The following is a 27,664-nucleotide window of genomic DNA, read 5'->3' as shown; positions in this document are numbered from 1 at the left end:
TGCTAAATCTACTCTGCCTGTGCTCTATAAGTGGGAAAACAAACAAACCCTGGATGACAGCACATCTGTTTACAGCATGGTTTGCTGAGTATTTCAAGCCCACTGTTGAGATCTGCTGTCCAGATAAAAAAGATTCCATTCAACAGATCACTGCTCATTGACAATGCACCTGGTCACCAAGACCTCTGATGAATATGTACAAGGAGATGAACGCCTGCTAACACAAGATCCATTCTGCAGCCCATGGATCAAGGAGTAATTTAGCCTTTCAGGTCCTATTATTTAAGCAATGCATTTTGTAACACTATAGTGGCCGTAGATAGTTATTCCTCTGATGGATCTGGTCAAAGTAAATTCTAAGCCTTCTGGAAAGGATTCACCATTCTAGATGCCATGATTGAAAGGAAGAGGTCAAAATATCAACATTCACAGGAGTTTGGAAGAAGTTGATTCCAACCCTCATGGATGTCTTTGAAGGGTTCAAGACTTCATTTGAGGAAGTAACTGTAGATGTGGTGGAAATACCAAGAGAACTAGAATTAAAAGTAGAGCCTGAAGATGGGACTGAATTGCTGAAATATCATGATAAAAATTGAATAGATGAAGAGGTGATTTTAAGGATAAGCAACTAAAACGGTTTCTTTAGATGAAATCTGTTCCTGCCAAAGACATTGTGAACATTGTTGAAATGACAACAAAGAATTTAGAAGATTACATAAGCCCAGTTGACAAAGCAGCAGCAAGATTTGAGAGGATTCACTCCAATTTTGAAACAAATTCTACTATAGGTAGAAATGCTATCAAATGGCATTGCACACTACAGAGAAATGCTTCATGAAAGAAAGAGTCTATCGATATGGCAAACTTCATTGTTGCTGTATTTTAAGAAATTTCCATAGCCACCCCAACTTTCAGCAACCCCCACCCTGATTAGTCAACGGTCAACATCAAGGCAAGACCCTCCACCAGCAAAAAGATTATGACTCACTGAAGGTTCAGATAATCATTGGTATGTTATAGCAATAAAGTATTTTTTAATTAAGATATGTACATTTTTTTTAGACAAAATGCTGTTGCACACCTAATAGACCACAGTGTAATGTAAACATAACTTTTCGCTGGAAAACAAAAAAAAGTGTGACCCACTTTGTTGCAATATTCACTTTATTGTGGTGGTCTGGAACTGAACTCAAGGTATGCCTGTGTAGAGGTTCCTAAAGCAATTAAAAATTAGAACTACCACATGGCCTAGAAATCCCTCTTTTCTGGTATATACCCAAAGGAGATGAAATCACCATCTCATAAAAATATCTGTGCTCCCATGTTCATTGCAGCAAGATTCACAGTAGCCAAGATATGAAAACAACCCAAGTCTCTGTCAGTAAATGAATGGATAAAGAAAAAAAGAAAAGGTGGTGTTGGTGTGTACACACACACACACACACACACACACACAATGGAATATTATTCAGCCTTAAAAAAGAAGGAGATCCTACCATTTGCCACAATATGAATGGACCTAAAGGTTATTACACTAAGTGAGATAAACCAGAAACAGAAAGAAAAATGTTGCATGATCTCACTTATATGCAGAATCCTTTTTTTTAAAAAGGCTAAATATACAGAGATAAAGAATACAACAGTGGTTACTAGAGTGAGGGACAGGGGAAGGAAGGAAATGGAGAGATGGGGGTCAAGTCACAAAGTAGCGGATATGTAGGATGAACAAGACTAAAGATCTAATGTGCAAGAGAACTATAGTTAATAAAATCAGATTGTATTGAGGATTTTTGTTAAATAAGTAGATCGTAGCTGCTCTTGTTATCTATAGTAACACAACTATGACACTATAGGTAGTAAAATAGTTGCTATAGTAAAACAAATTTACATATTTATCATCTCACAGATGATTTTACTGTCTATATGTGTCCCATAACATCATGTTGTAAATCTCAAATATCCACAATAAATTTTAACAAAAAAAATTAAAACACATATAATACTATTTATAATTACTTTAAAAATTAAATAGGTATAAATCTGGAAAACTATATATAAGATCCATATCCTGAAAAATACACAATGCTAATGGGAGAAATTAAAGAGCATCTAAATAAACAGATGTATATGCACAGATTAGAAGACTCAACATAATAATACCAATTTTCCCCAAATTAACATAAGCTTTAAATGCAATTTCTATCAAAGTCCTTGCAAAAATATTGCTCTAAAATGTATATGACAAAGCAAAGGAACTAGACTAGCTTAAAAAATCGAAAAAAAGAGTAATGGGAGAAATCAGCCTATCTAACTTTGAGCCATTACATAATATCTAATCTTAAATGTTACTTCTGAAATAAGGAATATTATATGATAAGTAATCAATACTGTGTGGTATTGGCAGCATAATGGGCACATTAATCAGTGAAACAGAATAGAGAACACAAAGCTAGACTCACACAAGCCAGACACAGTGGCTAGTGCCTGTAGTCCCAGCTCCTTGGGAGGCTGAGACAGGAAGATTGTTTGAGGCCAGGAGTTTGAGGGCGTGGTGCACTATGATTTCGCCTGTGAATAGCCATTGTACTCCAGCCTTGGAAGCATAGTGAGACCCCATCAAAAAAAAGGAAGAACTCAACTCAGACAAATATGCCCAGTTGATTTTTGACAACGGTGAACATGCAGTCCAGCAGAGTAAAAAGCCATTTTCAACAAATGGTGCTGGAGCCATTGGACATTGACAGGCAAAAAAAAAAGAACCTAGACTTCTAGACTTTTGTCTTATGCTTTCTCCAAAAATTAATTCAAAATGGGCCACAGACTTAAATATAAAACTATAAGATGTTTAGGGGGGAAATATAAAAAAATTTTCATGATTTAGAGTTAGGCAAAGACTTCTTCAGCTTGATACGAAAACCATGATACATAAAAGAAAAATTGACAAATTCAACTTCATAAAAATTAAAAGCTTTTGTTCTGCAAAAAACACTGCTAAGAGGATAAAGAGACAAACTACAGACTGGGAGTAAATATTTGCAAACCACTTGTCCAACAAAGGATTAGTATCTAGAATATATAAAGAACTCTCAAAACTCAATAGTAAAAAACCTTAACAATCCTGTTAGAAAAATGAGGAAAAGACATAAGGGGCATTTCACAGAAGAAGGCATTCAGATAACAATGAAGTACACAAAAAGATATTCAACGTCTTTAGCCATCAGGGAGACGTAAATTAAAACCACAATGAGATATTGCTATAATCTCTCAGGATAACCAGGATGCAGAGAAACTGTATCACTCATGCATTGCTGGTGGGAATGTAAAATGGTACAGCCACTTTGTAAAACAGTTTGGCAGTTTCTTAAAAAAATAAACTTGCAACTACCATATGACTCAGCAATTGCATTCCTGGGCATTTATCCCAGAGAAATAAAACTTACATTCATACCAATACCTGAGCACAAATTTTTATATCCACTTTCTTCCTAATAGCCTAAAAACTAAAAACAACTCAGATGTCCTTTAATGAGTGAATGATTAAACAAACTTTAGTACATTCTTACCATGAAATACTCCTCAATAATAAAAAGAATTGAGTTATTGATATACATAGCCTCTCGAGAATTACGCTCAGTGAAAAAGCCAATCCCATATTTAATTCCATACATAACATTAATGAAATGAGAAAATTATAGAAATGGGGAACAGATTAGTGGTTGCCAGTGGTTAAGAAGAGGCTGAGTCAGAAGGGAGGGAAGTAGATGTGGCTATGAAAGACCAACGTGAGAAATCCTGGCGATGATGGGATTGTCGTGTAACTTAACTATATCAATATCAATATCCTGGTTGTGACACTGTACTACAGTTTTATAGAATGTTACCATCGGGGAAAACTGGGTGAAGGGTACAGGAGATCTCTCTGCATTGCTGTTGTTTTACAACTGCATGTGAATCTATGGTTATTTCAGAATAAAAGGTTTAATTAAAAACACACACACAAAAGAGAAAAAGGTCCTATAAACAGTACAAGGAGAAAATTCTCAAAGTAGACTCTGGTTCAGCACACTATTCATGATCCAGGTGCATTTTATGACCACAGCCTTTCTTAGCATTTTGTTTATAATAATCCAGTGGGGAAGAGAAAGGAATAAAACGAGGTCAGCAGAGTGAATTTGTTTTGCCAATGCAAACTTGCTGCTCACCACCAGTTGACCCTTGAGTGAGAAAGGGAGCACAGCTCTTGGTGGTGTTCAAGGCCCACCCACTTACATTCATACCAATACCTGAGCACAGATTTTTATATCCGCTTTTTTTTGGTGGGAGATGGGGAGAATGCAACAACTTTATTGAAAGAAAAGTGCAATGAGATTTGTTGAAACCTTAAAGGGGAAACTTAAACACCCCCCTTCAAGCGCAGGACCAAGTGCAGAGTGGACTCTTTCTGGATGTTGTAGTCAGACAGGGTACACTCATCTTCCAGCTGTTTCCCAGCAAAGGTCAATCTCCAGCTGTGTGTTGGCTTCTCCTTGTAAATAGGCAATGGGGGAAGAGTTGATAAGGGTCCCGCTTTGCTAAACCCTGTGTTCCTGATTCCCAGAAAGGCAGGAAGTGTGGTGAAGTGTGGCACAAACACATATCAAGACTAGAAAGGAGTCTTCTCATCTTTTGACAGTTTTGTGGTGTCACCAGGAGTCTCCCCATCTGTTGACAGTTTTGTGGTGTCACCAGGAGTCTCATCTTTTGACAGTTTTGTGGTGTCACCAGGAGTCTCCCCATCTGTTGACAGTTTTGTGGTGTCACCAGGAGTCTCCTCATCTTTTGACAGTTTTGTGGTGTCACCAGCAGACAGCTGAGATACAGGTGAGCAGGCAGAGTAGCTCAATTTCTTCTTGCCCAGAGCACTGGGGAGGGAGGGCAGCACACTAGGGGTGCAGCATCAGGAGCCTGGGAAGGACACAAGGAGTGACTGAGCAGCCACAGTACACAGACCCGACTTCTGGGATGTGGGCCCCAGCATCTAAGGAAATGCTCCCTCCTCACCCTGCAATAGGCCACTGACATGACCCAACTCTTCCTCTGTAAGTCAGGGATCTCTAGAGGGACAGAACCAATTAGACAGACAGACAGACCGACCGACCGACAGACAGACAGACAGACAGACAGACAGACAGACAGACAGATGATAGACAGACAGACAGACAGACAGACAGACAGATAGACAAATGATAGATAGACAGACACAGACAGACAGATAGACAGACAGACAGATAGACAGATAGACAGATAGGGGAGTTTGCTAAGTATCAATTTACTTGATCACAAGGTCCCACAATAGGCTGTCTGCAAGCTGAGGAGCAAAGAGAGCCAGGCCAAGTCTCAAAACTGAAGAACCTGGAGTCTGACATTTGAGGGCAGGAAGCATCCAGCACAGAAGAAAGATGTAGGCTGGGAGGCTAGGCCAGTCTCTCTCTTTTTTACATTTTTTTTCCTGCTTTATATTCCCCGGCAGATGGTTAGATTGTGCCTACCAGATTAAGGATGGATCAGCCTTCCCCAGCCCATTGACTCAAATGTTAATCTCTTTTAGCAACACCCTCACAGATACGCCCAGGATCAATACTTTGTATCCTTCAATTCAATCAAGTTGACACTCGGTATTAACCACCACAACACCTTTCCTATCCTTAATTGTACCAGAAAGAAGGCAGTAGAGCAATGGTCAAAAAAACGTGACAAGAGATTCTCTATTCGGCACCTAACATCTGACCTCTGACCTCTGGCTTCAGTGCAGGGGAACTGAGAAGAGGAAGAGGTAAGGAACACCACTCCAGCTCTTAAATTTTTCATCAGCTGTGCGGAGGTGACGTACATGCCTCAGGGGACCCCAAGGCGCAGCTTGAAGCAATTCACTGAGTACTAAAAATTCTTTGATTTGCATGTTTGCATAAGATTCCATGCTATGTCTGTTTTATCACTGTAAAAAAAAAAAATGATGTGTTGAAGTACTCATTAGTACTCATTACCGAGCAACATGAACTTTCAGAGAGGTGGCCACATTTGACTCGTGGCTTTGGCCACAGATGTCATGTCATGCTTGGCTGAGAGTCTAGGCTCTGAAACTAAACTGCCTAGATTCATGTTGTGGCCCTACCTCTTGCTATAATAGATACTTGGGCCAGTTCCTAATCTTTCTGTGCCTCAGTTTCTTCATCTGTATCATGGGGGTAGCAGCAGTGCCGACTTCAGAGCATTGTTGAAAGGATTACAAGGTAATGTGCATCCAATACTTGGCATGTGTGTTCAACAAATGTTCGTTTTTATTATTAAGAGTTACTTTCTGGAATTCTACACCAGTCCCTAGATCCTACTTGAAAAGCAGCGGATGACACAGCAAAGATAAACTTGCCAGGGAAAAACCTGAACAGTGATTCCTATTTCAGAAGTGCTTTTGTTGTACTGGCAAGAACCTTTCAGCATAGACTTGTATTCCAACCACACTGTAGTCAAGAGTCCTGAGTTCATTACAAATGAAACCTGTCTCCCCTTTTTTTCACCAAGCTGGCTAAGGAGTCTTGCTCTGTGAAATGAAATGCTGAGTAATATAAAGGAGAGTGCACAGGGAATTGGCCCTGTGGTTTTACGTATTGACACTCTCCATACTCCCCTTTTTTTCCAAGTGGATAAACACCAGATTTCCATGACGGTGACAGTATCCATGTCCTCTGCGGCAGCTACTTTGTCAGCTCCATTAGGGAAGTCTGAAAGGTTGTGGAGAATGTCAGCAGGTTTCAGATGCAGGCCTCCTGTGGCAGGCTCTTAGCTGGAATGTGGTACAACGAGAACCTTCTGAAGCTCGCCCAAGTTAAACACAGGATTTGTCACACACACGGCAAGGACATAAAACTGGTGTATGGTGGTGCCTCTGGTTTTCTGAAGTACAAGACCCCAGCCCAGCGGTTAGAGTTGGAGCCCCAGAGCTCTGCACCGGGGGTGGCTGCTTTGGTGAGTTTCCTTTTAATCGAACAGGCTTAGGACCCAGAATCCTTTGTTGTGTGCAAGAAAGAGTCAGCAGCTGTTTTCTGTTCCCACTGAGGGCAGGACAAGAGGAAATAAAATGGATCAAACAGCACAGACAGGATTTAGTTTAGATACAAGAGAAAACATCCTGATAGTGAGGATTTTTGAACAGTCAAGGAGAGTTACATGACGAAGTAGACATCTCCTTCCTGAATCTTTTTTTTAATTCAACCCCAGTATGGCTGAAGAGAAGGTTCTCTCTGAATCAGTGATTAGCAGTCAACAGTTCAAAAAACGGGGACGGATTTACTAAGTACTGATTTTCTGAAATATTGGTGAAGAATGAAAGGCCTTCCAAGCTAAAAAATGTACCACATTCCACCATAATCTTGGTTAGTGGCCTTCTCTTTTAAAAGGTATTAAGTACTGCCAAGTGATCCCATATATCAGCCATTTCTACCAGTACATATCACCAGAATCAGATGACCTCCTAAAGCCCAACCACGATGCTTCTCCCAAGCAACGAAGGTTTATTGAACTCATGAGAAAAGGCCTGGATCCATCCTGGACCACACACTGAGGTGAGCCCTGGGTACCAGAAGGAAGGGCAGCTGGGAAGTTGGAGAGTGTGAAAGGGAAGGAGGAAGTCCTCGCACCCCTCATCATCTTTATTATGGTTTTATCAAAGTCCCCATCGACCTGCTGAGGAATGCTGAAAGTCCTCTCCAGCCCAGCTCTGGCTCCGTGCTATGAATTTCTAATGTGGCAATTAGAAGACTGTCAAGATGCCTTCTGGACTTACCATGCTCTGACCCTGCGATGCCTCTGTTTCTCCAAAAGCCACACATTCTACCTACAGAAGACGCTCAGAGAGCCCCAAAAGGGAGGAACCCTGACATGGATCAGGCCATGATGAAATCATTAGGGAAGTCACTGGGCCATCATAAGAGAGGAGCTTGTACTAGGAAAAGCGAGAGCTTACATATACTTTAATAACGATCGCTGACGTTTATGGAGCCAGTAAAATGTTCTAAGAGCTCTTATACATTATCTCATCTAATTCTCAAAACAAGCCTCCATTATCCCCATACTAGAATTTGGGGAGTTATCACACTGAGAGGTTAGAATCATTCCAGCTTTCCCAGCTAGGAGTGGAAGAGTTGGGCACACACTCCTTACACTCCCCGGGAGTGTGACGTTTGAAGTTCTCTTCTCTTTCTTGAGTCTCTGCTCTCTTGGTCCTCTCTTCACTCTTCTTTCCAAAGAACTTATGATGTGAGACTGGATACATCAGGATTGGGAGGCACCAAAGAGGCCCTGGGAAACGTAGCAAGGAATGAGAGGCTCAGACCAGGAATCAAGGGAAAAGGCCAATTCCTTTGCCTTTCAGTCACGTTCTTCTGGTAGCAGAAGAAGTAAACCCGAAGGAAAACACTCTTCCCTGCCACTCCTCTCTCCTATAACCAATCACCCGCTTGCTGGGCCAGAAGAAAGCTTCAAAATCTTTGTTAGCATCTCATTCTAGGTGCCAGTACTGGGACTAGCAATCAAAATGAAACCCTTTTGCTCTTCCTGTCCTTATACACAATCTGTCTTAAGACACCTCAGACCATTTCTAACTCAGGCACGCATTCACCATAGCAACACTGCCCAGTCACTAAATCATGATAACAACATGGGTGTGGCCAGCCTGTTGTGCCCGCTCTGCTGTGCTGCCAACGCTGCAATCCCAGGGCAGCCCCTGATAATGTTCAGAGCACCTCATTTTGCTGCCTGGGCCAATTAAGGGTAGAATTAGAAATAAATACCTGTGTACAGAGAAGAGCGTGCTGGAGAGGGAGATGGGGAGCCTGGCCTCAAACCAGTGTTAGGTGTGGAGGGTCCGCCAGGCTTCTCCAGGCTCACTCCAGCCCTGCAGCCACCTGTGGATCTTGTCACCAGAAGAAAGCAGAATGTCTCAAACTCTCCTCCTGGAACTCTCTCAGCTTTTCCACACGGTGTCCCCTTTTACAGGACACAGGGCACGGTGAAGCTAAGCTTGGCCTTCTGGCTCTGCTTTTAACTGTTTTCTTGCCTCCCCGGTTCGAAGAAAGGAAGGAAGTGGCGTGCTAAAGGAGGCTAACCCTCAGGAAGTGTTTCACTCTTGCACGGACTTGAAGTGAAAGAGGTCATCCCAGACGTCGAAGAGGGAACATTTCAGAAGAAGGAAGAGCCCAGCAGGAGAGAATGTGGAAGACAGAAGAAGGGGTTGACCCTTGGTCACAGCAAATACAGCCGGATTCTCTCTGTCTTCCTCGAAGAAAGCAGAAGTGTCTGGGATCTTCTGGTGTTTCTCAGATAAACAAAGCAGGTCACTGTGCATACTCCTTTGCCTTTCAGTGACTGCCCTGAAAGGAAAGATGTCTCTAAAGCGATAATGGAAGGGTTTGGGTTTTGGATTTTGTTTATTTTTAAAGTGACTAGCCAGTTACTTTTGCTGTGTTCAGGGATTTAATTCCAAGCTCAGCTTTTCACATCAAGTCCAGAATGGTGACGACAGTAGAGGTCTTTAGGAAGAGAAAAGCCATTTTTTTTTTCACTTTTAGGATAGGATTTAAATAAAAGTTCAGAAAACGAAGATGATGTGGGAAGAGGACACTTGCCCTGACTCTGGCAAGAGGCTTAAAATGAGAAAAAAAGATGCAGGTAGGAGCCCACACAAAGGCCAAGAAAGATGATGAAGGAAGAAAAAAGCATGGGATCATGAAGAATGTGTGAACATTAGAGGGTCTGATGTGTCATTTGTTTACCCCTTCTTCTAGCTCTCCCATTGGGCAGGGTTAAATCCAAGAGAATTTCTGGATGGTAAGTGGAACATCGTGTTCCATCGTCCTCATTCTCATTCTCCATATTCAAGCACCTACTTGATAACCCTGCTCACACTTTCTTCCATGAGAAACTGGAAAGGGAAGATTCCCAGAGGATTCACAGGAAGTGCTATGGGGCCAGTCCTTGACTGACTTTATCAGAAGTCAGTGACGGGATGGAGAACTACTTAGAATTTACAGTGACACTCAAAGCCCCAGAGATGGAACAAATGGGTGTTGTCTTCTTCCTTTCAAGAAGACAACACCCACTTGTTCCATCTCTGAGGCTTTGAGTAGGCTTCTATGTTGAATCCCTGGATTTTGAGATAAGTAAAAATGTTCCTTGTAAAAGTAGCCTGACTTTCACATCAGGCAACTTTCATGAGTTTTAGGTTTATTAGGAACAGAAAGCCACTAAGAGGGTCTTGCCATGATCCAGGAGCCTCAAAAGTACAAAAAGATCTAAAACTCGGTAGTGCTTAGTGGTGGCTCTTGGATGGAAAAAGGGACAGAATGGGGTGTCTGGGAACTGGCAATAAAAACGGAGTTTCTGAAGTTTGCACAGTGGGCTTTTACATTCTAAGAGTATGCAAAGATACTGAACAAACACATTGAATTTTCCACTGTTAATTTTGTAGCCTATCTAAAACAAATAATTAACAAGAAAGAAAAGCTGCATAACCAAAATTTTCTTTTCATTAGTCCATTAAAGAGCATTTAATAGCTGCACACCATCAAACTGATAATCACTGAAAGGAAGGATAAGAAAAAGATCTCGAAGTGGGGGGCAGACGGGGAAGATTCTAGATAAGGAGCCGTGTTTTCTACAAACAAGTATGCAAACAAAATAGATCCTGCTAAAAAGGCACTGCTTAAGAGAAGGAAGTTAAACAATGGCTTTATTGATTTAAGACATGTGGATTTCATTAGGGAAGCAGAATGCGCAAAAATGGGTTGTGATATCTGAAACGAGGCAAGGAGCAAAATTAGGTCACAGGGCTCCTCGGACAAAAGGAATGATGAATCTTTATTAGGTAATTGGACTCAGAGGTAAGAAGAAAAAATAACTCTTTTCTTCCCAACCCCACTTAGAATAGTTTTTAAGCCTTCAAAGGTAAATCTACATGCTGAACTGGATGGCAAATCCCAGGGACCTACTCTTTTCGACACAGCATCTGCACTGCCAAAGACTCCCTCAGCCAGAAACTAGAGATTCCCCAGGAAAAAACTCATGCTGATAGGGAAATAAATAACATAGAGATCAAAGCAATGCATGTAAGATGTCCCAATGGCCCCAATACGAAGCTTCAGCTGAATTCAAAAGTAATAAAGTAGCAATAATAATATTTTTTTACTGGGATAGGCATTTTCCTCTTAAGAGCTCATAACCCATGGTAGCTTATATAAATGCTGATATGCTATTCATGTGGGAGATCATTTTTAAAATAATGGACAATGAAGCAAAAATCACTGAACTGTTCTAGTGGGAAAATGTTTGCTTCAACAAATACTTAGAAAGTGTGATGGGAATACTTTTGCACAAACCTCTTAATTCAGTTTTGACCCTATGGCCTCACATGCCCAATCAAGGCAAAAGTTTTTATATAAAAGAAATGGGACTTTTAAGTTCTGTTAAGTTATTTCCTTCTTCCTATCTCCTTCCTTCCTTGCATTCCTTTTTCTAAAGTTTTCTCACTTTTATCTTATGACCCAGCTGCCTCTTCCTGCTTCCCACTGAGAACTTGATCCCATAAACTAGGCCTTCCCTGATGCCCTTGCACATCTGGTCGCCCCAGGATTCTGTTTCCCCTAAGACCAGCCCAGGGAAGAGCTATTCATGTAAAGCAACCTCAGGAAGGAGTTATTGGCCTAGCAATTTTTCCCTATCAGATGAGATTTACAGTCAAATGGTTGCCTTCGATACATTTCAACACACAATGTTGTCAATTGAGCCAAATAACTATGGAAGAATTTACTGACCAAAAAATGTAATCGCCTTTTAAATCAAAGAGGAATAAATGATTTTTTGGAGACCTGATTTGTACAGGTGTCCTGTTAAAGTCTTTGAAACCACACAAGTATGACACCTAAGCATCCTGAGTCTGAGGACTGCAGACTTAATGAAGGAAGGAAGCCAAGCATCTGTAGTGTGGGGCTGGTGTGTGGCACAGGAGGCATACAGAGACCTGCATGGAAGTGCTCTGTATGAAGGGCCCAGAAGGGTTTTCCCCTGGGGGAAGAGATTGAGGAACAATTTGCTAAGTAGGGCTTTTGTCTGTGTTTTGTTGAAGGAATCAACAGATATAGGTAGGATTAGGGCAGATTAAAAAATCCTGAACAAACATGTGAAAAGTCCTACCAGGAGGTGTTTTCCCTCACACAGCCCTCAGGGATGTCACAGCGATGCCAGGTTTGATGGTGTAGACAAGGAAAGAGGGCTCCCTGCCAACCAGTAGAATCCAGGCTGGAACCCAATTCCCTCCTGATGGATGTCATGTATAGAGGTTTGTGGGAAGAAAAAGGACCAGAAAAACATGTTCCGATTCCCTGTGACTGGCCCCAAATGCTATGCCAAGGAGTTTGAACATAATTCTGAGGGAAATAGGGAGCCTCAGAAAGCATGAAAATGACCTTTTCAGACTCCCACGTGGGCAAGTGTGTGTGACTGTGTGTGGGTGCATGTGTGAGCGTATGTGCAGGTGTGAGTCTGTGTGTGTATGTTCCTATGTGGATCTGTGTGGGTGTGTATAAGTGTATGTGTCTGTATGTGTAGATTTGAGGGTGTGCTTGTGTGTGTGAAGGTACATGAGTGTTAGGTGTCTGAGTGTGTGTGTTAATGTGTGAATGGGGGTGTCTTGGTCCACTTCAGGCTGCTGTGGTGAAATACATTGGACTGGGTAATTTATAAACAGCAGAAATGTATTGCTCACAGTTCTGGAGGCTGGGAAGTCCAAGATCAAGGCGCCAGCAGATTTAGTGTCTGGAGAGGGCTCATGGGGCTTTGTATGATCCTCACGTGGCAGAAGGGCAAGGGGCAAACAAACTCTGCCAACCTCTTTTGTAAGAGCTCTGATTCCATACATGAGGGCAAAGCCTTCATGACCTAATCACCTCTCAAAGACTCCACTTCTTAAGACTATCACATTGGGGATTCAGTGTCAACATATAAATTTGGGAGAGGGCTCAAACTTTCAGACCATCGCAGGTGACAGTGGTGGAAGGTGCTGACAGAGACGGGATAGTCAGCGTGGAGGAGAACTGAGCTGCATGCAGTGGGGACTTGACGGACTCTGATCTCAACCAATAGCTCCACCTGATTCTTGATGTATCCCAGCCCTGGGAGGGAGGGCTGTCACCTGAGGGCTTCTGCCACCCAACCAGGAGCCAAGCCTCTGGCATTAACTGTCTCTGACATCCTCTGCCTGTCACTGAAGGCTGCCGTTCACCCCTCCTTGCTTCTTCCCTTAGGGAAGTGCAGGTCTCCCTCTTCTCTTCTTCCTGCCCTATTTTTTTAAAAAGCATGTACACGCACACACACACACACACACACACACACACACACACACACGTATATGTACACACATACACATGTACATATGAACATCTGTGTGCACACATATTTGTGGACATATAATTTTTAAAACAGAGAACAAGGAAGAGATTTGTGATAGCGTTTTATTTTAATCCTGTTTTTTAACCTGTCATTTATTTGCAACGGGACCTTGGACATGTTACGCAACTCATTTCGTCATTCTACAAATGTTGGCCAAAAGCCTCATGCATGCCCAGCACTGTGTTGCCTCTTGCTGGAGTTACTTTTAGGAACAAAAACAGAGGCAGAGCTTACTGTCTAATAGGAGAGCTAGACTTTGCAACAAATTACACCCATCTGGCAACTCTGTGGAGGAAAGGGCTGGATCAAATGTGCAGGGTACTATGAGAAAGTGTATTTGGGGCACTAATTTCATCAGAGGGGACTGGAGGAAACATCCTCCTCTGTTAATCAGGGGGTGCTGGCACCGACCTGAAGGGCTGCTGTGAAGATTACACCTGACTGTGTGTACCCCAGTGCCTGATCAAACGGTGGGGGTTATGACTGTGGTGGAGGCCCAGTCCCAGAGCACTGCAGGGAGGCAGCAGGCTGGGATGCACAGAAACCACAGCAGCCAGAGACAGTCACTCAGGGGCAAAAATGTCCAAGAGCTGGAGCCCAGACCTGAGAGAGAGGCTCACAGAGCCGAGTCCGGGGAGGCCCCCCAGCGGGCAAGCCAATTCCCCTAGTCCAGGTGCAGGAGGAGAGGGCACTGCCACTACGTCCCCACCCTCCCGCCGGACACAGCTCTAGCCTCTCTTTCCACCAACACACAACAGAAACCAAAAGGTGAAATGTGTATGACAGGATGAAAGCCACGCACAGCTTTCCAAATTATAGCTATCTCTCAGGTCAATCCTCAGTTTGAAGCCTGTCTTGCTTCTGAAGTGTTCAAAGTAGCTGAACACAACTTTTCCATTGCCCAGGAACTCCCAGTGACAGGAGATGCTCTGTGTTCCCTGAATCATTGGCCTATTGAAGGGAATTTTACTGGAGTGTTTTAAATTATGGTTAAAAAGAGAAAGAAATAAATTAGCATTTTTTAACCATTTTAAGTGTACCAATCAATAGCAGTAAATTTACATGTACGTTCACATTCACATGTTGTACAACCAGCCCCCATCCATCTTCAGAACTCCTTTCCCCTCACAAAATGAAACTCTGCACCCATTAAACAACAGCTCCCATGCCTCCTTCCCCAGCCTCCTGCAGCCACCATGCTACTTTCTGTCTCCGTGAATTTGTCTATTCTAGGGACGTCACACAAGTGGGATCATACAGCATTTGTCCTTTGGTGTCTGGCTTAGCATAATATCCTGGTGGTTTTAAAAGTTAATGCAGCTTCAACATCTGGATGAACCTGGGAAACAGGTCAAATACTGAGCACATCTGGCCAGAGAGTTATTATATTACAGCAGAGCATTGCAGGAGTCAGCAGCCGTGGATCTGCCTTCATGAGCTGTGTGATTGGAGACAAGTCACTTAACCTCTCTGTACCCTGGCTCCCTCACATACAAAATGAAAATAATGACAGTATATATTCATAGGATTTTCATGAGGATCAAATAAATTACTATATGTAAGACACAGTAGTACATGGTATACTGGGGACACTGGACAAATATTAATGTAATTTAAAATAAAGGACACATATGAACATATGTCCAAGTATAAAATTATAGTCTGTGCCCAGTGGCTCATGCCTGTAATCTCAACACTTTGGGAGGCCGAGGTAGACATATCACCTGAGGTCAGGAGTTTGAGACCAGCCTGGCCAAGATGGCAAAACCTCGTCTCTACTAAAAATACAAAAATTAGCCGGGCGTGGTAGTACGTGCTTGTAATCCCAGCTATTCGGGACGCTGAGGCAGGAGAATAATTTGAACCCAGGAGGTGGAGGTTGCAATAAGCCAAGTTTGCACCACTGCCTGGGTGACAGAGTGAGACAACGTCTAAATAAATAAATAAATAAAAATATAAATATAAATATAAAATTATAACATTTCTATCCTCACAAAACACTCAGATGTTTTTGAAGTGATCATTCTTTAAAAAAATAAAACTCTCAAAAAGAATACCTTATATTCATTTAGAAATTAAACATGAATTTTCTATTGGAAACATAGAAAGAAATTTAAATTCATCTATGAAAGTCCTCAATCTTAGGAATAAGATAAGCTCTGGAAGGATTCTAAGAAAGTTTAGAAAAGATATGCCCCAGACTTCCATTTGACAGTTTCCACAACCATTCGATGAGTGAGGAGTAAAACTTAAAACACTCTGTGATAAAGCAAAATATTGCAATACTGGTAATGTTCACAAGTTGAGATTTAGAAATACTATAAGCAGTAAACTTCAAAGGGAAAAAATCCTCTATTACTGCATATTTATGGAAGAAATTTCCCCATACTGAATGAAGAGATGTCTGTTTATCTCAGATAAACCCATTTTATGGATTCAAAAAAAAAAGAAAACCCTAAAAGATAATTTTGAGTGTAGATTTTGCAATCAAAGTCTTGATCACATTTTAACAGTCTCCCTCCCATCTTCTACTTCTCAATCAGAGGTCATCATCATCGCTTTGTGACTTTGCAGCCACGTCTTCCAAAGGCCTGCTGCCTTCTCACCCCAGCACCTGCAGGGCATCTGCAGTGAAGCCACGTTGCCCCCAAGGGCCTGCGGGTCTGCTGTGACCTAGCACTGCCATAGCCAGATAAGAGTTGCGTCATCTGGTCACAGACGGGCTTTCCCTTTTTATGAATTTGTCACGCAATGAGCTTTGAGTGAGACCAAAATCAAGGAAACCAACGTGTGTACCAGGGATCCATTGAGAGGGCTATTCGCGTCAGGTTATGGGTTTAAGAGTCTGACAGCTTGGAGGCAAGCCCTGGTAATTGGAGCTTGGAGGCCAGAAACCTGGTAATTCTTCACTCCCAGCAGGACTGTAAGCATGAAGAATTCAATTGTTTTGACTCTACAGTTTCAGAAATAGAGCTTTCCTTTTCAGAAAGAATAGTCATAATTCTCTCTTATCTTATGCTTTCACTTGGCCTTTTTTCGTGTATGTGTGCTGTGCTGGCCTGTTAGAGTCTGTTGTCTTTAAGGGTTTTTCTGAAATGTTTACTCAGGAAACACATGGAATGCACTCTGACAAGTAAAACCCACGTCTCCACTATTTACTGAGGCTTTTTGTTTTCACATATTAAATATCCCATGCCTTACCCAAATACTTTATTTGCCAATAAAGAGCCAAGGCTTCAGTTGCAAGGAAAGGAAAGGGAATGAGTGGGAATCAGTGAAACCCCAGTAAGAGGGCAAATAGTTCATGAACTTTATTTTTAAAAGCAGGTTTTAGGGGTACTAGAAAATTCCCCTAGACTTGTTTCATTGGAAAGAAAACATGGGATGTGTCAGGATATGAAAACAGGAAAGGGTGAGAGAGTGGCCGTTGTTTGATCATCTCAATCAAAGGGAAATTTGTCTGAGGTAAATAGTTCTCAGAAACAGCAAGAGTTTCACAGATTTGATTTTTTAAATAGTTTTGGTTGGTATCCTTCAAATCAGGCCTAGGCTAAAAGTCTTCGCTCCTTAGGACAATGAAGCCCAGTGTAAGTCAGTGAATGACCTTAGGACTTGCAGTAATTACCTTGGAACCCAAAATGGTGATGACTTTTTTTTTTTATCATGGAGTAACTTAGAGATAACAATATCTAATTTCTGAAGATTAGAAAATAAAAACCAGACTGAGTTAAATATATCTATCACCTGCTAGCAATAGCATCTAAATTGACTAGGAGGTAATTGAAGGAAAGGCATATGGATATATTTAAATTATTCAAAAGAATAAAACATGCATTAACATTAGACACATTGATTAAATATACATGATAAAATTCTAGGGTACACTAAAAGACTAGAAATAAACTGCACAACTTCCAAAAGTAGAGGGAAAAAAAGCAGTACAGATAAGGCAACTTATTTTATAAATTTCTATAATCATTATATTGAGCATATGTAAGAAATAAAAATTAAAGATGACTGTACTAAACATTCAATTTAAGAAGTTAACTTTGAAAAACAAAATAGAGCCAAAAATAGTAGGAGAAAAGAAATGATAAAGGCAAGAGAAGAAATTAACAAAATAGGAAATATAAAAGTTATAGAGAGTTTCAAGATGCTAAGAGTTATATCTTCAAAAACACTTATAAATGGATCAACTTACAGCAAAACTGATCAAGAAAAGACAAGGAATGCACTCTGAAGTTATAAATAAACAATATTAAGACAGAGATAAAAAGACCAAACCACAGATGTAGCAGTAATTATAAAGATAAAAAAAGAATATTATGAGTAAGTTTATAAAAATAAATTTGAAAAACTACATGAAGCAACCAAATTCTCAGAAAAATACAAATTACCAAATATGAGTTAGGCAACAATAGAAAATATGAGTGGCTTGATAACTGTTAACAAATAAGTCAGGAATTTAAAATCTTCCCACAAGAAACTCTAAGCCTAAATGATTCTGCAGGTGAGTTCTGACTAAATTTAGGAACACATGCTTTCAATCTTAACAAATTCTTCTAGCAAGCAGAAAAAGAGGAAACATTACCTCAACTTATTTTATAAAATTTGTACTTTTTCCCAAAATCAGAAAAAAACTCATGCATATAAAAATATAAGCAAAAGTCTTAAGAAAATATTGACAAACTGAATTCTATATAATGTAATCCTACATAATATATATTATATCACAATCAAGTTAGGTTTATTCTAGGAATGCAAGGTTAGTTCAAACTCAGAAAAAATCTATTAATGTAAATGATCTAACAATTAAAGAGAGTCAATGAATCATCACAGAGATTCAGGAAAAGCATTCAATGAGATTTAATATACAAAAGACTAAGAGAAGAAAAGCTTCTAGTTTTATAAAAGACGTTCACCAAAAAATGACAGTAAATATCCAATGTTGAAATACTACAAATTATTCCCTTTGACATTAGGAACAATTCAAGAACCTTTATTCTCGCTTCTATTCAATATTGTTTTAAGAGTCCAGAAAAAAATGAAAGATATAAAGATCGGGGGAAAAAAGAAACAAAATTTTTACTATGTGCAAATCATATAATTGTATGCGCAGACCACCTAAAAAACTTCACAGACATATTATTAACATAGAGCTTCTAGCCAGCTTACTAGTTATAATATCAATTTGTACTCCATATACCGATAACAAACATTTAGCGTTTTAAACTTTTTAAAACAACCATTTACAACATGAAGGAATATATACAATACTAAGACATAAATATGAAGAAGATGGGCAATATTTTCCTGCAAAAATATTCTACAAATATATATTACAAGGATTTTTAAATATCTAACAAAATGGAGAAACATACTAACTTCAAAGATCAGGAGACTCAATTTTGCAAAGAGGTCTGTTCCTAGAAAATTGATTTTTAGTATTAACAGAAAAACTTCAGACCAATTAAGTTTAGCAGAATTTATTTGGGCAAAGAACATTTCATGAATCAGGCAGCATTCAGAACCAGAAGAGATTCAGAGAGCTCTACCCAGGAACATGAGCTACGAGCTTCCATAGACTGAATATGGAAGCCAAGTAGAGAAACCATCTGAATCACTACAGCTAGGAATTTGCCTCATTTTCACATGATCTAATCAGTTGGCTACCTGTGATTAGCTGAAACCCAGCCATTTGTTAGAAAAAAATTTTTGAGTTTGTGTACACACTAAGTTAGGCTGTAGCTTGTTGCACAGGAACTCAAGGTATAGGGACAGCCTCAGTTTAATGGTCTCCTGCTTATTTAATTTATCAATGATGTCATGAATTACTAATCAAAATCCTGATTTTTCCCAGCAATTGACAAACTAATTCTAAAATTTATATGAATGAGTAAAAATCTTATGGTCATTAAAACACTCTTGAAGAAGACAAAGTAGGCAGAGAGATTTCCTCAGCCAGATATCAAGACTTACTATAATGCAGTAGCAATTAAGATAATGTTCTCTCTCTTAATAGGACAGACAAACAGATGAAAGGGACAAACTGAAGAGCCCGTGCACATGTGACATCTTGATATTTGTTGCAAGTAACATTGCAGAGGAAAGATTGGGTTATTCACAGTGTGGGACTCTTAGATCGCTCCGTAAAAATTTATATTGTCTCTCTATCTCATAACTTACTCAAAAATTAGTTATTGATGGACCAAGGATTTAAATGGGGGAAGCAAAATTTTCAAACTTTTAGGATAGTATCCCTATTCATAAAAAAATATATTGGAAGTATTTTGGGTCAAGGGCCATGATTTACTTACTTTACCATTAAAAGTTTCAAGAAAGAGATTTTCAGAAAGTGAGAGAGAGGCTGGGTGCGGTGGCTCACGCCTGTAATCCCAGCACTTTGGGAGGCTGAGGTGGGCAGATCACGAGGTCAAAAGATCAAGATCTGGTCAACATGGTGAAACCCTGTCTCTACTAAAAAATACAAAATTAGCTGGGCGTGGTGGCATTCGCCTGTAGTCCTAGCTACTAGGGAGGCTGAGGCAGGAGAATTGCTTAAACCCAGGAGATGGAGATTGCAGTGAGCCAAGATTGCGCCACTGTACTCCAGCCTGGCTCCTGGTGACAGAGCAAGACTCTGTCTCAAAAAAACAAAAACAAAACAAAACAAAAAGTGAGAGAGAGAGAATGCAAACGAAAATGGTAGTAAAATGTAAATATGTGCATCTTGGAATAGGGTATACTAAGGTCCTTTGTACTATTTTTATCTTTTCCATTTATCTATTAGCTTGAAGGTGTTTCAAAATAAAAGGGTGTACATAATTTTAGTCCTACAGGACTGGCAAATATTAAAAATCTTGGCACCATCAAGTATTCATAAAGACGTGAAGCAACAAGATGTCTCCTATGCTGATGTACAGCAGAAATCAGTACAACCTTTGCCATCACCTATTTGAATTCACCCTTCAATTCTAATCCTAGATATTTATGGATACTAGCAAAATTCTTGCATATGTAAACAGGTGATAAGTATAAGATTATTTATAACAGAAATTGCTTATCATAAATAAAAAGACTGAAAACAACCTGAAACTTCCATCAACAGTGAAAGGAAGAAATAACAGTGGCACATTCATAGAATGGAATGAATATTAAATAACTACATATGGCAATATGGATGAGTCTAAATAATGTAGAGGAGAAGAAAGACCTTGAAGAATTCAAGCAGCTGTGAAAAGATGAAACTTTGAAAAATGAGGAGTGAGTTAGACAAAGCAAGGAAAGGTCATTACAGTCAGAGTCTAGGAACAGCATGACCCGTTTGGGAACGGCACATGCACAACCCCTCCCCCAGGACACGCTTCCCCAGTATGGAACTCGATCTGTGTGGACTAAGTTACTCTGTGTCTCTAAGATCACAACAGGAATTATGAATGGAGTTCTTAAAAATTAGAGCTTTTGTGTCCAGAAAGAAAAATTCTGTCTGCTTGCCCGATCATTGACTATAGCAGGATTTAAAATTTGTATTCAAATTATTGAAGCTATACATTAAGAATCTCTATTTTTAGTCGCTCTCTACCGCCAGTGTCACTTCTCACACACCGAGCTCCAGCTGAAGAAGAGGGGTAAGTAAGGAGGTCTCTATACCATGGCTTGTACAAAGCAGACTGCCTGCAAATCTACCGGTGGTAAAGCACCCAGGAAGCAACTGGCTACAAAAGCCGCTTGCAAGAGTGCGCCCTCTACTGGAGGGGTGGAGAAACCTCATCGTTACAGGCCTGGTACTGTGGCACTCCGTGAAATTAGACATTATCAGAAGTCCACTGAACTTCTGATTCGCAAACTTCCCTTCCAGCATCTGGTGCGAGAAATTGCTCAAGACTTTAAAACAGATCTGCGCTTCCAGAGCGCACCTGTCAGTGCTTTGCAGGTGGCAAGTGAAGCCTATCTGGTTGGCCTTTTTGAAGACACCAACCTTTGTGCTATCCATGCCAAAGGCGTAACAATTATGCCAAGACACGCAGCTAGCACGCCGCACACGTGGAGAACATGCTTAAGAATCCACTATGATGGGAAACATTCCATTCTCCAAAAAAAATTTTCTCTTCTTCCTGTTATTGGTAGTTCTGAACATTAGATAATTTTTTTTCCATGGGGTCAAAAGCTGCCTAAGTATATGATTGTGAGTGGAAAAATAGGGGACAGAAATCGGGTATTGGCAGTTTTTCCATTTTCATTTGTGTGTGAATTTTTTATATAAATGCAGAGACATAAAGCATTAATGCAAGTTAAAATGTTTTAGTGAACAAGTTTCAGCGGTTCAACTTTATAATAATTATAAATAAACCGGTTAAATTTTTCTGGACAATGCCAGCATTTGGACTTTTTTAAAACAAGCGAATTTCTTATTGACGGCAACTAAATGGTGTTTGTAGTATTTTTCTCATATGGCAGATTCCATCTACTCACTATACTTTTCCAACTGAGTTGTCCTACATGCAAGCACATGTTTTTAATGTTGTCTGTCTTCTGTGCTGTTCCTGTTACGTTTGCTATTAAAATACATTAAACTAAAAAAAAAAAAATCTTTATTTTTATGATCATTTAAAGTCAGCTTCCAAATCTTGTTTCTTCTGGACACTTTTTTATGAACCACTAGGAATTCTATGTAAGTAAATTGCTTGTTGGGAATAGACTCAAGGGGACAAAAGTGAGGTTAGAAGGCAAATTAAAGAGGTAAAAGAGTTTAGAAAGAAATAGAGATGTTTACAATAAACTCCCCTTTAGGAATCCAGGTAGAAAAAATTACATTCTGTATTTATACATGCTGTCTGATGGTATCCCCAAGGAGGGAAGAAGCAAAGATGAATAAAAGGCATGCTTCGATGTGAAGATTACAAAGAGAACAAAGACTATGTTAATCTGGATATTGGAGAGGGATTTTAAAAAACAATGACAACTTACTAAGGTTTCCCCTTAGCTTTTTCTATCTCAAGCACCTAAGTTACTCTGTATCTCTGATATCACAATGGGAATCATCAATGGACTTCTTAAAAACGAGAGGTTTTATGTCCAGAAAGAAAGATTCGGTCTGCTTGCCCAATCATTGACTATAGTATTCATGTTATTAAAGCTGTAAATTAAGAAAATCTCCATTTTTTTGAACACTTAAATCTTCTTCCTTTTTTATTTAGAAATACAGCAATTGTCCAAAAATAAGAACAGCTATTTTCACGTTTCTTGATAAATGTTTAAAACCAAGTTAAAAACCAAGTTTTCTCTCTGAAATAACTAACAAAATTTTCTTAAACACTTTGAACTACAATTAGGTATTTAATATATCTGAATTGCTCAAACGCCTATCATGCAGATTTAATAAATTTAATGAGAACATTCGTTCCTAGCATTCAAACTATATTATAACTTTAATAAACTTTAAAACATAATAAAGTCAATTACTTTAATCTCACATATCTTAAAATCAGATAAGGCATATTTAAAGTAGTATAGTAAATGACAAAACTTATTACATTCATACAATCCCTACAAATACATGTCTTACATAACAATAGCAATATTACATCAGAATTTTTATTCTGGATTTACCAACTTGCCCGGTGAAGACAAGCATTAGCACCTCTGGCTGGCCACAGGAGCTAGGATGTGTCCACTTAGAGATTTTGACATTGGACTGGCCACTGCTGACCAGATGATACTGCCCAAGCCACAGGCCAACAAGCCAAGCCCTGGTTTAAACTTAGACTCTGTCTTCTTACCCAATCACTTGCTGAAATACTTTCAAAATGCTTTTCTGCATACCCACACTCCTCTCCAAGTCTCTGCCCCACCCAGATTGCAACACTTTTGTGTCTTTTCATTTGTGAAATTCTGTACCCTTTAATATTTTACTTTGACATTTGTTCTATCGTTTCTATAATCATTTGTTTATACAAGGCTAACTCAGAGGGGGGAATTAATGTTCTGAATTAGAAATTCACAAAGGCATTAGACACTTGTCTAGAGGATGAGCCGGAGATAAAATTTATTCTTAGACTATAAAGTACCTAAAACGAAAAAGAAAATTTACAAACATCTTGAAACTACGGGTGAGGGAGTTTCCAATTGTTTCTGACAAGCAGGGGCTGACAAATAAAAAACAATTCAGTGCTGGTTGCTAGCTTAAGAGGCAAAATGTCACTGCATTTGTCTCTAGCTAATGCAGACCTCACCGGAGGTACACAGATGTTGTTACAGTAACAGCACTAATCCATGTAATCACTTATTACCCCTACCTGCTTGTGCAAGACCTTGGGTACCTCTAAATTCCATCGAAATATTTCCTGGGGTCCCCCAAAAATGTCTCGCATGTTTTCGTAAACAAAATCACTCATGCAGTTGGGGCAACATTTTTCTTTTTCAGAGATAGGATCTCATTCTGTTGCCCAGACTGGAGTGCAGTGGTGTGAGGACAGCTTACTGCAGCCTCGACCTCCTGGGCTCAAGCCCTCTGAGTAGCTGGGATTACAGACATGAGTCACTGTGCCCAGTCCTACTTTAATTTAAACATTTCTCAGTGACCTAACCCCAATGTGCTCCAGACCCCGGGTGACATTGTTTCATTCTGCAAGGAGGTTTCCAGGTTAGAATCCCTCTGGGTACAGAATTTGGGAAAATAGTTTGGGGAAATGATTCTTTTGCCTTTTCTTTTGGCTTTTAGCTTTGCAGGGATTCAGCTAAGGTGAGAGATAAATAGGGTAGGCAGGGACTGGGAAGGGAAATACGGAAAAGAAAAATGTAAGAGATAATAAGCACCAGAATTCACACACTAAGATGACACCCTATGATGGAGTGCGGTGTGGGGATTAAAGAGGAGTCAAAGTTAAATTAGAGTTTCTCCACTGTTGCCAAGACAGTAAATAACGAAGAGGGAAGATGGATTGTACACAGGAGAAAGATAAGAACTTTTCTCTTAACTTCCTTCATGTATTTCAGCATGCCTTCACACAAACCTCACCTAGACGTTTTGAGAAAGAAATTTATTTGCGGTTCTTCAGTTGACATCTATATTCTCATGTGTCTTTTCCAAGCTTTGTAGCCCTAAGATAAAGTCATAACAATGTTCTGTTTATAAGTGTTGTTGTAGCTATTCAACTTCATTTTCTCTTTTAGGAAAAGTGAGTTCCATTGGGATTAGAAGATTGTCCCCAAAAATGTTTTCACAAGGATATTTGAGGATGCTTTTTTCATAATGAAAACAAATCAAAACAAATGTCCACCAGTGAGTGAACTGGCTAAATTAAGATCTGTAAAGATGATGAAGTCATTGAGAATGATCCATTCATTCATTCATTCATTCATTCAACATATTATTTTTTTCAGTGGTTACTGTATGTCAGGCACTATTTCAATTTCTTCAGAGGTAAACAAAGCGGGCAAAATGTTCAGCTTGATCTTACATTCTAGTGGAGAGAGAGTGTAAACAAAATAAGTAAGGAAAATATATTATATGTTGAACACCGAGAAGCACTATGGAGAAAAATAAAGCAGAGAAGGGGACTAGAAGGATGCCATTTAAAATAGGGAGATGAGAGAAGGTGACATTTGAGTAAAACTGTGAAGAAGAAGAAAAGGGAGAGCCACGTGGATACCAGGATAAGCTGCCTTCTAGGCTTATGAAACAGTAGATGCATGGGCGCTAAGGCACGAGCAAGCCAGATGTGCCCAGGCACAGAAAGGAGACTGGTGGAATAAGAAGAGAAAGTGAGCAGCGGAGAAGTAAACTAGGGGAGCACTAAGATCAGAGATGCCAGGTTACAAAGGGTTTGTCATAGACTTTAGCTTTTATTCTGTGACACGGGAGATCTTTGGGCGATTCTGAGCACACAATAGCCATGATCTATTTATGTTTTACAGGATCCCTCTGGCTCCTTTGTTAAGAATGGGTAGAAAGGGCTGGGCACGGTGCCTCACATCTGCAATTGCATTGCACTTTGGGAGGCTGAGGTTGGAGGATCACTTGAGGCTAGGAGTTTGAGACCAGCCCAGTCAACCTAGAAAGACCCCATCTCTACAAAAAACAAAAATTTTTTTTAAAGTACTGCTAGAAAGAACATAAAAGCAGTAGAAAGGTTACCAGTTAGGAGGCTATTAGAATAACCCAGGTGAGAAATGATGATTCAGAGTGGTAGCCATGAAAGTGACGCAGTACAAGTAAGGTCTGGGTACATTTTGAAGGTAGAGGAGATGGAATTTGCTGACGCATTGGATTAGAGGTATGAGAAAAGAGTAAGGAGGGGGAAAAATGACTCCAAGTTTTTTGGCCTAAGCAACTGGAGAAGTGGAACAGCCATTAACCAAAATAGGAATTCTGCAGGAAAAACAAGTTCCATAAGTTCCATTAAATTAAACTCTAGTGCTGTTTTTGCAGGTTCAAAACGTTTGATTATCAGTCTTTTCATATAGTTCAACCTAACATAAATGTACGTGTGTTGACATAGAAAGATATCCTGGAAATATTTTTGAATGGAAAAAGGATACAGAATTGCAAAAAAATCATATGATTCTACTTATAAAAAATTGAGAGTATGTGGGGGACCCTAACAGTTGCTCTGTGAATATTTGGCTTGATGCACTCAAGAACCTTAAAAATCCCCAGGCTTTGCGTTGCTCTGGGATCGCAGAAGTAGCCTACTGCCTTCTATAAGACCGTCATTGACCTCTTGCTTGAAGACACTACCGGGTCCTCTAACTTAAAGACAGCACATGAGCCTCTCAGGATCTACTCTCATCTGTCTGCCTGGAAATCACACCAGCAACTAGGATCAGGTCACATGAGCCAGCGTGGGAAGTGCTGAGCTTGTTCAGGCAGGACAGGGTCTCTATGCTTTAAAAAACCCACAGGACCTAGCTGACCAGTGCTAGCTAGAGCTGGGGATTGGGGGACATGCATGGAACTGGATTCCAAGGTGCTGGGTCAAGGAAGACAAGATAAACTCTGATCAGGGAGGGAGGGCTCATTGATATGGGAGCATCATCTTGTAATTCAAAATTCAACACTCTTGCAAGGATTCCAGAAGGTGATGCTGATATGCTGCTAGGAGGCTCTCTGCCTCTTAGAAAACGTATTTGCAATAAATGAAGGAGGAAAGCTAGACCTGCTGCAGCAAACAGTGAAGGAGAGAAGAGGCTTGTAGACGTGAGCATGCCAGAATAGATTTTCCACACATAGCCAAAAAGCCTGTTCACCTGAGCAGCGAGGACAGAGCTGTTCAGAAGGGAGCAAGCCTCACTAAGAAGCCCAGTGGCAAACCCAGCAGCAATATGCCGTAAGATGGAAGTGGTACAGCAGGATCAAAGCACTCAAAGCTGCATGAAGAGGTGACCCAACCCCATATGACATCCAACAGTGTGGCACATGCACTCTCCCCGAGCTCACCAATTCGGCTGCATGGGGACGGGGGATCACTTATGAGCAGCTCAAGGAAGCTGAGCAGGGCTCACCAATGGATGTTTTTTAGCGGGTGCAAGCTAAAAATGGGTGATGCTGTGTCACAGCCCCTCTCACAAATGGCACTGAAAGCAGCAGTAGGGAGGGATGTCCCAGTGGGCAGGGCTTTGGGCAGCACACGTAATCATCCATGACATGGTAAGAGAGTGGCTCCAGTCAAGATGATAGGTGGCTTCATGAACGGTGACAAACCATATAACTGGTTGGTTGGATCTGTCAAAATAAAGTTTAGAAGGTCAGAAACAAGGGGATCTGGAGAAGAGGCTGCAGATGAACACAGGGGAGCAGAAACCATGTGGGAGGGACTTTGTTGCCCATGTTAATGTCCATCACAGAACATTCATCATAGAAGGCTCACTAAACGACCAAGGAGATGGAATAATTTGACCCGTTGACAACAGCCAGCTTCTGTCGTCAGTTATGCCAAGTGTTGGCACAATGGGCTTATGGACAGAGGCTATGGGGCAGACATGGAGGCTATATACGGGCCCAATAGTGCTGCTATTGCTGCAATCAACCTTGCAGGAAAAAAGCCAATACTGAGCCCCCAATTTGGCACCATCCCTCAAAGAGATCAGCCACTTGGTGACAAGTTGACATCACTGGACCATTTCTACCCAGGAATGAGCAGCCATTCATATTGACTGAGTGCAAATATGTGCTTCAAGTACCAGTTTG

At 40.4% G+C, this 27,664-nt stretch overlaps 1 pseudogene; it reads left to right on the top strand.

Moving 5' to 3' along the window:
* The first annotated feature begins 21,105 nt into the window (after positions 1–21,105).
* Positions 21,106–21,657, top strand: LOC116549154 (annotated as a pseudogene).
* The last annotated feature ends 6,007 nt before the right edge of the window (positions 21,658–27,664 follow it).

Source organism: Sapajus apella, unplaced genomic scaffold, assembly GCF_009761245.1.
Source record: "Sapajus apella isolate SASKATOON/1434 unplaced genomic scaffold, GSC_monkey_1.0 scaffold6, whole genome shotgun sequence".
NCBI lineage: Eukaryota > Metazoa > Chordata > Mammalia > Primates > Cebidae > Sapajus > Sapajus apella.
The sequence above is the reverse complement of the archived record's forward strand: the minus strand, read 5'-3'. Positions and strand labels throughout refer to the sequence as shown.